General features: G+C 40.0%; 1 pseudogene; it reads left to right on the plus strand.

Moving 5' to 3' along the window:
* Positions 1–450: 450 nt before the first annotated feature.
* On the plus strand, positions 451–1,095 carry LOC101430616 (SREBP regulating gene protein pseudogene; annotated as a pseudogene).
* Positions 1,096–7,742: the final 6,647 nt, after the last annotated feature.

Genomic DNA, 7,742 nt, shown 5'->3' on the forward strand with positions numbered 1-7,742 from the left:
CATTATTAAAATCATATATATAATGATTAGCCACATGGAAATCGATGTTTAATATTAAGAGAAAAAAGAGCATGGATCCTATTACCATAACTTTGTGAAAGCACATATTTATAAATATTTTATATAATTATATGATTAAAGGCAATAAGGAAACCAGGAAAAAACAATTGTGTTTTGCCTTCAGGGATCATGAGAAAATTTCTTTGTAATAGTCTATACTGATGACTAAAGAAAACATACAAAATTAAAACATAAACACACATATGAAGTATAATGCTAAAACTATTCAAACTTCTAACAAACTGATGGCTTATATCACTGTGGGAGGGTGAATTATATCCTTATAAAAACACGTTCCTGGGAGGGGTGTTCTGCAGGATCTCATAGACGCCCGGAGGCTGCTGGGAGCTGGCAGACCCAAGGGGCGTGGGGCGCGGGGGGTTGCTGGGCATGGGGCTCCCAGATCGTAGGGACCGGGACGCCCCTGCTCCAGGTCTGCCCCACCCCACAGTGAAACCTGCAGCCTTGGTGTGGCGCCAACTTCTGCGAATGTGGTGCCAACTTCTGCGAAAGAGGAGGGTGCTCTCCCCAGTCTTTGGTCTCTCACTTGTCTGCTTACTCACCAGCACCTTGAAGCAGGAGGAGAGGGCAGTGAGAGATCAGAATCTTCTCCAGGTTCAAGACCATGATCATTGCATTCCTAGGAAAGTGCAGTTTAACCTGGGCGATAGCAGTCGACCAGTGCCGTAACTCCACTCAAGGGATGCACCTCATCACGGATGAACTAGGGTACATTTATGAAGGGAATGATTTGCTGGTGAATGTCTCCTGTCAAGTCCTCATCCTTAGCACAAAGCAGTACTGATGAGGTGGCTGCTTGTCCAAGGCTGCTACAGCGCCTATTTTCACTGTGTCTCCTGATGCCTGCAGCCCAACAAGCAACTTCTCCTGGGGCGCTTCCTCATCTGGGTAGCTGTGTCATTCCAGAACCTCTACATGGCATTGGAAGATCACTTTGAATTGTGTTTGGCTAAACTGGATCCCATAGCCAAGTACTGCTATGGTGAGAGCGCTACCGAGCTCTTCACTGCCTGACGGGGGCAGAAGACTTAAAGCAAGCGCGAGAAGAGGCCCTGCTGAAGAACTGCCTGCCTGAAGCTAGACTTCAGATTCAAACTACTGCATAGGTCAGAGGACAAAGGCCTTGTGGGAAACTGCTCCTGTTATACTCTCTGGCTTCACTCATTGCCCCCACTTTCCCAGTTGGAACTGTTTTATAAAATAACATGGAAACTCCAGCCACTCACATTGGCAAAAGACCAAACTACAGACTTTGGGTGTTGTTGACAATCTTGGATGGCACAGCCAGTGTTCCTGTGAGGGAGCTGTGACTTGTGTTCTGTGGGTGTCAAGGGTTAAGTTTTTACTTACTGTTCTGATCTGGGCCTTTTCACCATAAAATGATTTATTGGATTTCATTGGAGTAGTGAGAAAGTGATAATGTTTAGTGTAGGAAAATACCTTGCTTTTCTAGTTGATTATATTCAAAGACATTATTTTTATTATTGTCCTTGTTCTTACTTTCTTGTGTTCTTGAGTTTCACAAGTTAAATTATCCTTTTGTCCAGATAAAATGTTTTGTCTCTTAGAACATGGATTTTCTCTCTATGGGCTATATTTGTTTTTAACAGCATCTTTAGGAGTGTGCCCTGAACACCAAGGAATTAACCATATCCTGACACATAAAATTACCTGAAAAGTCAAAGACACTGCTCCATTCTAATTCTATGCAAGATTTCTAGCAGTTGGCACCACGTGCACACAGGTTCTTTTCTAGTGGTAATCAGATATGTTTATATAACTACATGAGAGGATGGTTTAACCAGGATTTCTGGCTTACTGTCCTGGAGAACTCTGTTCTTGTTTCCTTTTAAATTGCTGTGTCCTACCAAGCCATGGTACAAATGGAGTCTCAGGAAAATCATGGGCCACCTCGTCCCCTTGTCCTGTCAGAGATACCCAGTATTAAGTCAGTTCTTAAATGGAGAAAAATTAGCAGCTTACTGTATGTGTTCATTCTTTATTGCTTTTAGTTTCTGCAAATGTAACAGGAGCAAATACTCAGTTTCCCAATGATTTGCAATTTATTTAAATTAGTGAACTATTTAGTTCATAGTTTAAGTTTAAAAAGAAGAAAAGAAAACCCAACTGTGCTGGTAAAGTTCATGTGTCAACTTGGGTACGTTTTGGTGTCCAGTAGTTTGGTCAGGCAAGCACTAGCCTGACCCTAGCCTGATGGTTACTGTGAAAGTATTTCATGGATTTGAATCATCAGTAAGTTAATTGCATCCATGGCTGACTACATCTACAATCAACTGAGGAAATTGCCTTCACCAAAGGGAGAAGTCTCTTCTAACCAGATGAAGATCTTAAAAGGAGAAGTATATTTCATCTGTCAGAAGGAAGAATTTTCATCTCTACTTCAACCAGCCAGCTTCTTTAAAAACCTTCATCTGAGTTATCAGTTGTGGCCTGCCCTACTGAATATAGACTTACCCATCCCCACATCACGGGGACTGTTGGCTTTTTTATAGAGTAACTGTCAAGCAGTGGCTTTTTGTTTTTTAATCCTGAAATTAAAAAAAAAATTTTTTACAAACACTCCCCCTTTTTCTCCCACTCGCCTAGTAATCTTTAATTTTCTTTCTACAGCTGCAAATTTGCTATTTTTAGTCATCACTTATAAGTGATATTATACAATTTTATCCTTATGTCTCTACCTTATTTCACTGAGCATGTTTTCAGAGTTCTTCCATGTTGCAGCAGGTCTCATAACTCAGTTTTTCTTATGGATGGATAATATTCCACTGTGTGGATGTACCACATTTTGTTAATCTATTCATTTGTTGATAGATACTTAGGTTGTTTCCAACTTTTGGATATTCTGAATAATGCTGCTATAAACATTGGTGTATAAGTATCTATGATCCTGTTTTCACTTTTTTCGGGGTATATATCTGGATGAGAGGTTACTGGATCAAATGGTAATTCTATATTTAACTTTTTAAGGAACATCCATGCCACTTTATATGTTTATTTTTAAAATATACATATATGAAATATGAAATATGTATATTTTACATATAAACCAACAATGCAGTAAAGTTCCAATTTCTCCATATCCTTCGCCAACACTTATTTTTCATTTTAAAAAGAGTAGTCATTTTTGTGGGTGTGAAGTGGTATATCAAGGTAGTTTTAATTTGCATTTCCCTATTGGCTAATGATATTGAGCATCTTTTCATGTGTTTATTGGTCATCTGTTTATCTTCTCTGAAAAAATATCTATTAAAGTCCTTCGCCCATTTAAAAAAAACAAACACATGTTCTTAATATTAATCCCCATCCCTGTGGGAGTTAACCAATTGTAGATAGGACCTTTTGAAGATATTTTAGTTGATGAGAGGCCAACTGAATCAAGATGGGCCTTAATCTATATTACTAGAGGTCTAATAAAGAGACTCCAGTGGCCATAGGAGTTGCACTGTGACAGCAGGCAGAGTAACATGCAAAGGAACCCCAAGAATTGCCAGCAGCCAGCACCAGAAACCTACAGACTTGGGAAGAAAGCAAGTCTTGCTTATATCTTGATTTTGGACTTCTAGCCACAATTTATTGAGAGACAATAAATGTTGTTATGCCAACCCATTGTGTGGTATTTGTCATAGCTCTCTGGCAGCGTAAGATGATCACTTGGATTCCATTAATTCTTAGAGAATTCTTTACTACCTTTTTGTACTGCAACTAAAACATTAATTTTACACAAATGACTTAGCAAGTTTGCAGTGAGAAAAGAACTTGTTAATTTTTTTTCCCATGTAAGCAATAGGGGTGTGATTGTTTCCAACAGTTAATTATTATAAAGACTGGGAAGCAGAAGAGAAACCAACATTTACTGAATATCTGCTATGCATTTTTAAATATATGATCTCTTACTTAAAAACTAGAAGAAAATTATAATAATTGATAATTCCAGAGTACAAAAATTTATCAAATACTATTCTGTCAGACAACAAGCAAACCTCTAGAAATTCCATAAACCACAAATGTACACTAGCAGGGATATGTGCCTAGTTATAAGTAGATCGTGAGTTCCCTTGCTGCTGACTTCAGTAGCAGATTTCAGCCTTGCTTTCAGAAACATGACCCTACAAAGTACACCTGAGCTGACCAGGACACACCACACACACACACACACACACACACACACACATCTCAATGATTGGACCAGCCTTCCCCTGGTGGAAACCAGCCAAAGACCAACATGCCGTCAGGTGCTGACTCCTCCCTCCAAAACCAAGAGGACCACGAGGAGAGATAGACACTATTTGGGGAAGAAAAAGTGAGATACCACCATGATAAGGACTTGAACTTAGAGTTCACGGAATATTTACTTCAAAAAGAGATCTGAAATCAAAACGACTATTTAAACTGGGGGAGGCTGGCAGTATTTATCTTCTTCTTTGCTGCCCAGAGGAGTAAGGTAGGGATAGAGAGAGGAGAGCTTAGGCTTATAGGAAACTTAGGCTGAAAATAAAGCTACATTTTCTTTGTGTATCTGAGTAATGTTCCAGTACCTTTCTATATTGTGTGCTCTTATAAATCAGAAACTATATTACCCTTCTACTTATCCTCTGTTAGAAATTAGCACAGTTGCCCCTGATAGTTGCACTGGAACTGGAGTGAATGAATTAATCATAACATTTGAAGAATTTGAGATGTTTTCTAACCCATCATCCTGTTTTCAGAGAATCACATAATTCAGCACTGAAAACTTTTTTTTCAGGTTGTGGAATATAGTGGGATTCACTCTTGGCCTGTGTGCAGTGGGACACAGAATAATTGCTCTCCGCCAGTCCTATAATTCCTTTCCTTTGATTTCTTCCTTTTCATTTTGACTTGCAGAATATTTTTTTTTACTTGTTGACTATTAATAAATAAATCTGTGCCCCTCCTTTCCTCACCCCTCATATCAGCTTACATTTTTAACTAAGAAAACACCAGTCTTATTGAACTATTTAGAATAAATATAAGGGAAAGTAGCAAAAGAATTTTCGAATTAAAATCTTGCACTGAGGTTAAAGTCTCACTAGTTTGATTACACAAATTTTTATAGAACTTTGTTTTCTCTAGTAGGATTCTTTAATGCCACCAGATTACCTATTGAATATTTGAATCCTTTATATCAGCTCAATTTTTTTTATTGATGAAATTTTAAAATATACCATAAACACATATACACATTTTCCAGCTTTACCACATTTTGATTTGCTTTAGTTCTCTTTAAGTTAATTTATTTGCTGGGGTTTTTTTGTTGTTGTTATTGGTTTTTATTTTGTTTTATTTTGTTTTGTTTTTCTTTTTCCTTTAAAGACAAGGAAGAACTTTCCCTAGTTTTATCTTTTAGGGACATTCATTTAAATGAAATGAGTAACTTGTAATTATAGTTTAATGTCTCAAAATAGAAAAATGTGCCAAACTACTCAACCAAATGCAAATTTGGTTTGAATTCCAGAGTTATGCCTGAGTAAAGGCCCTGGAAAGTCTGGACCATTTCTTCTCTTTAACTTATGGTTCTCTGCTAAGGACCGCTCTGAACTGTTTTCTACACAAGGTTAGGATTTTGGCTTAGAAAGGTTGTGCATTACAGAATAGACTTCAAGACAAAACTTACATTGCATTATTTTTCTTAGTTGTGGCATCTGTTTCCTTAAGCTAAAAACTCCCCCATTTAGGTGTATCTAATCCTGATTAATAGAGCTGCCTACAAAAGCAGACAAAGGCAAAGTGTTGGATGGACTCTCCTGGGATTTCTTTTTATTTGTTTATTTATTCTTTAAATTTATTTCTCTCCCTTTACTGCCCCCCCCTTCGCCCCCCCCCCCGGCCCCCCCCCCCCCCCCCCCCCGCTCAGTTGTCTGCTCTCTGTGTCCATTCACTGTGTGTTCTTTTGGGTCCGCTTATATTCTTGTCAGCGGCACCAGGACTCTGTGTCTCTTTTTGTTGTGTCATCATGCCGCGTCAGCTCTCCATGTGTGCAGCACCATTCCTGGGCAGGCTGCACTTTCTTTCTCACTGGGCGGCTCTCCTTACAGGGCGCACTCCTTGCACGCGGAGCTCCTCTACGCGGGGGATACCCCTGCGTGGCATGGCACTCCTTACGTGCATCAGCACCACACCTAGGCCAGCTCATCACATGGATCAGGAGGCCCTGGGTTTGAACCCTGGACCTCTCATGTGGTCGGTGAATGCTCTATCCATTGAGCCAAATCTGCTTCCCTCTCCTGGGATTTCTGATCTCTTTCATTTCTTTCTTTCTTATTTTGGCCTCATAAAATATTGTTTGCAGTCTTCCACCAGAAATGATCTGGAAAATTTCAGAATCTTGACCTGCACACACTTTAAAAGATGAGCATATCTCCAAGTTTAGAGTAAAATATTCTGATGTACAATAATACTTTTCTTTAGGTTTCTCAAAGTTTCAAACCCTTTGCATTTTAAGTAGAAATCATTACAAAATGAGTTTCTCTGTCAGATCATTCATGCCTGGACCCACTGAGCTAAGTCTGATGGGGAACCAGATGATGACCAAGGTGCCTTTGGTCATCTGCGACTTCATTCCCAGCATCCAGTAGAGTTCTCCCCCATGGTGAAGCAGGGTGCAAGGTTGTGGGTGCAACTATAATGTCCTTGGCAAGAAATAAGTGGGCCTGCTCAAATTGGGTCCTTTGAGGAGAGATTAATAGAGTAACTATTTATGAAGACAAGGGCCAGATGAGGAAACCATAAGCACCCCAAAGCGAGTCATGCAGTATGAGGAGGAGAGACTGGTACCATCCTGGTCCTGAAGGCACAAGGGATAAAACAGTTACCAGAATCTATGAATGAAGGCCTGTGGAGAGGGCTGCCGGCAAGAGCTTGGCCTACAGTGGAGGAATGTGGTCAGCCTATGGTGGACTTCTCCCTGGTCCCATACCAGGGTCTAGAGGGGAGGAACCTGTGATATAGCTCAGATTCTTGGAAACTATAAAGTGGAGATTGGATCTGAAGGAGCAAATAGAAGACATAGCAAAATAGTTGGGATTGATCCCTCAACTCTAGGATGAGGGTCATTGCCATAGGCATCACTACATGAAATAGGAAAAAAAATGGCCATCTCTAGGTAGACACACCAGTAAGTATGCAGGACTGTGATTCTGTGAGAGTTATAAAAAAAAAACAAAACCTTTCTTCCTCCAGGAAATACAACCTTATGCCAGAGTGTACAGCTTGAAAAGCAGCATGTGAGCTGGATTCCAACAGCTAATCATCACCTTGGCTGGGCAACCTTCTATGATGACCTTACCAGGAGTGGACCTGGTTGATCTGAGCCAATTGAAGTAATGCCTTCTCTTTGTCAGTTAATGGTACAGTGATGGGTACTGACCTCAGGCCAATGCCAATCCATATCTGACTATCCTTTTGTCATAGCAGCTGGTTCAAGAGCAGGCATATGTCTGTGGTTGTCTGATTGGAATGAAGCTCAGCACTTTTCATTTATAGCTGCTCAAGAAGTTCTTTCTTCCTCTTTGGAAATGAATGAGGAAGCACATGGCCCCACCTTAGATGTTCTGGCATTTATCAAAAGAGAAGCAAGCTGGAGGCAGATATGGTTCAACTGATAGAGCATCCACCTACCATTT

The sequence above is a fragment of the Dasypus novemcinctus genome, chromosome 11 (assembly GCF_030445035.2).
Source record: "Dasypus novemcinctus isolate mDasNov1 chromosome 11, mDasNov1.1.hap2, whole genome shotgun sequence".
Classification (NCBI taxonomy): Eukaryota; Metazoa; Chordata; class Mammalia; order Cingulata; family Dasypodidae; genus Dasypus; species Dasypus novemcinctus.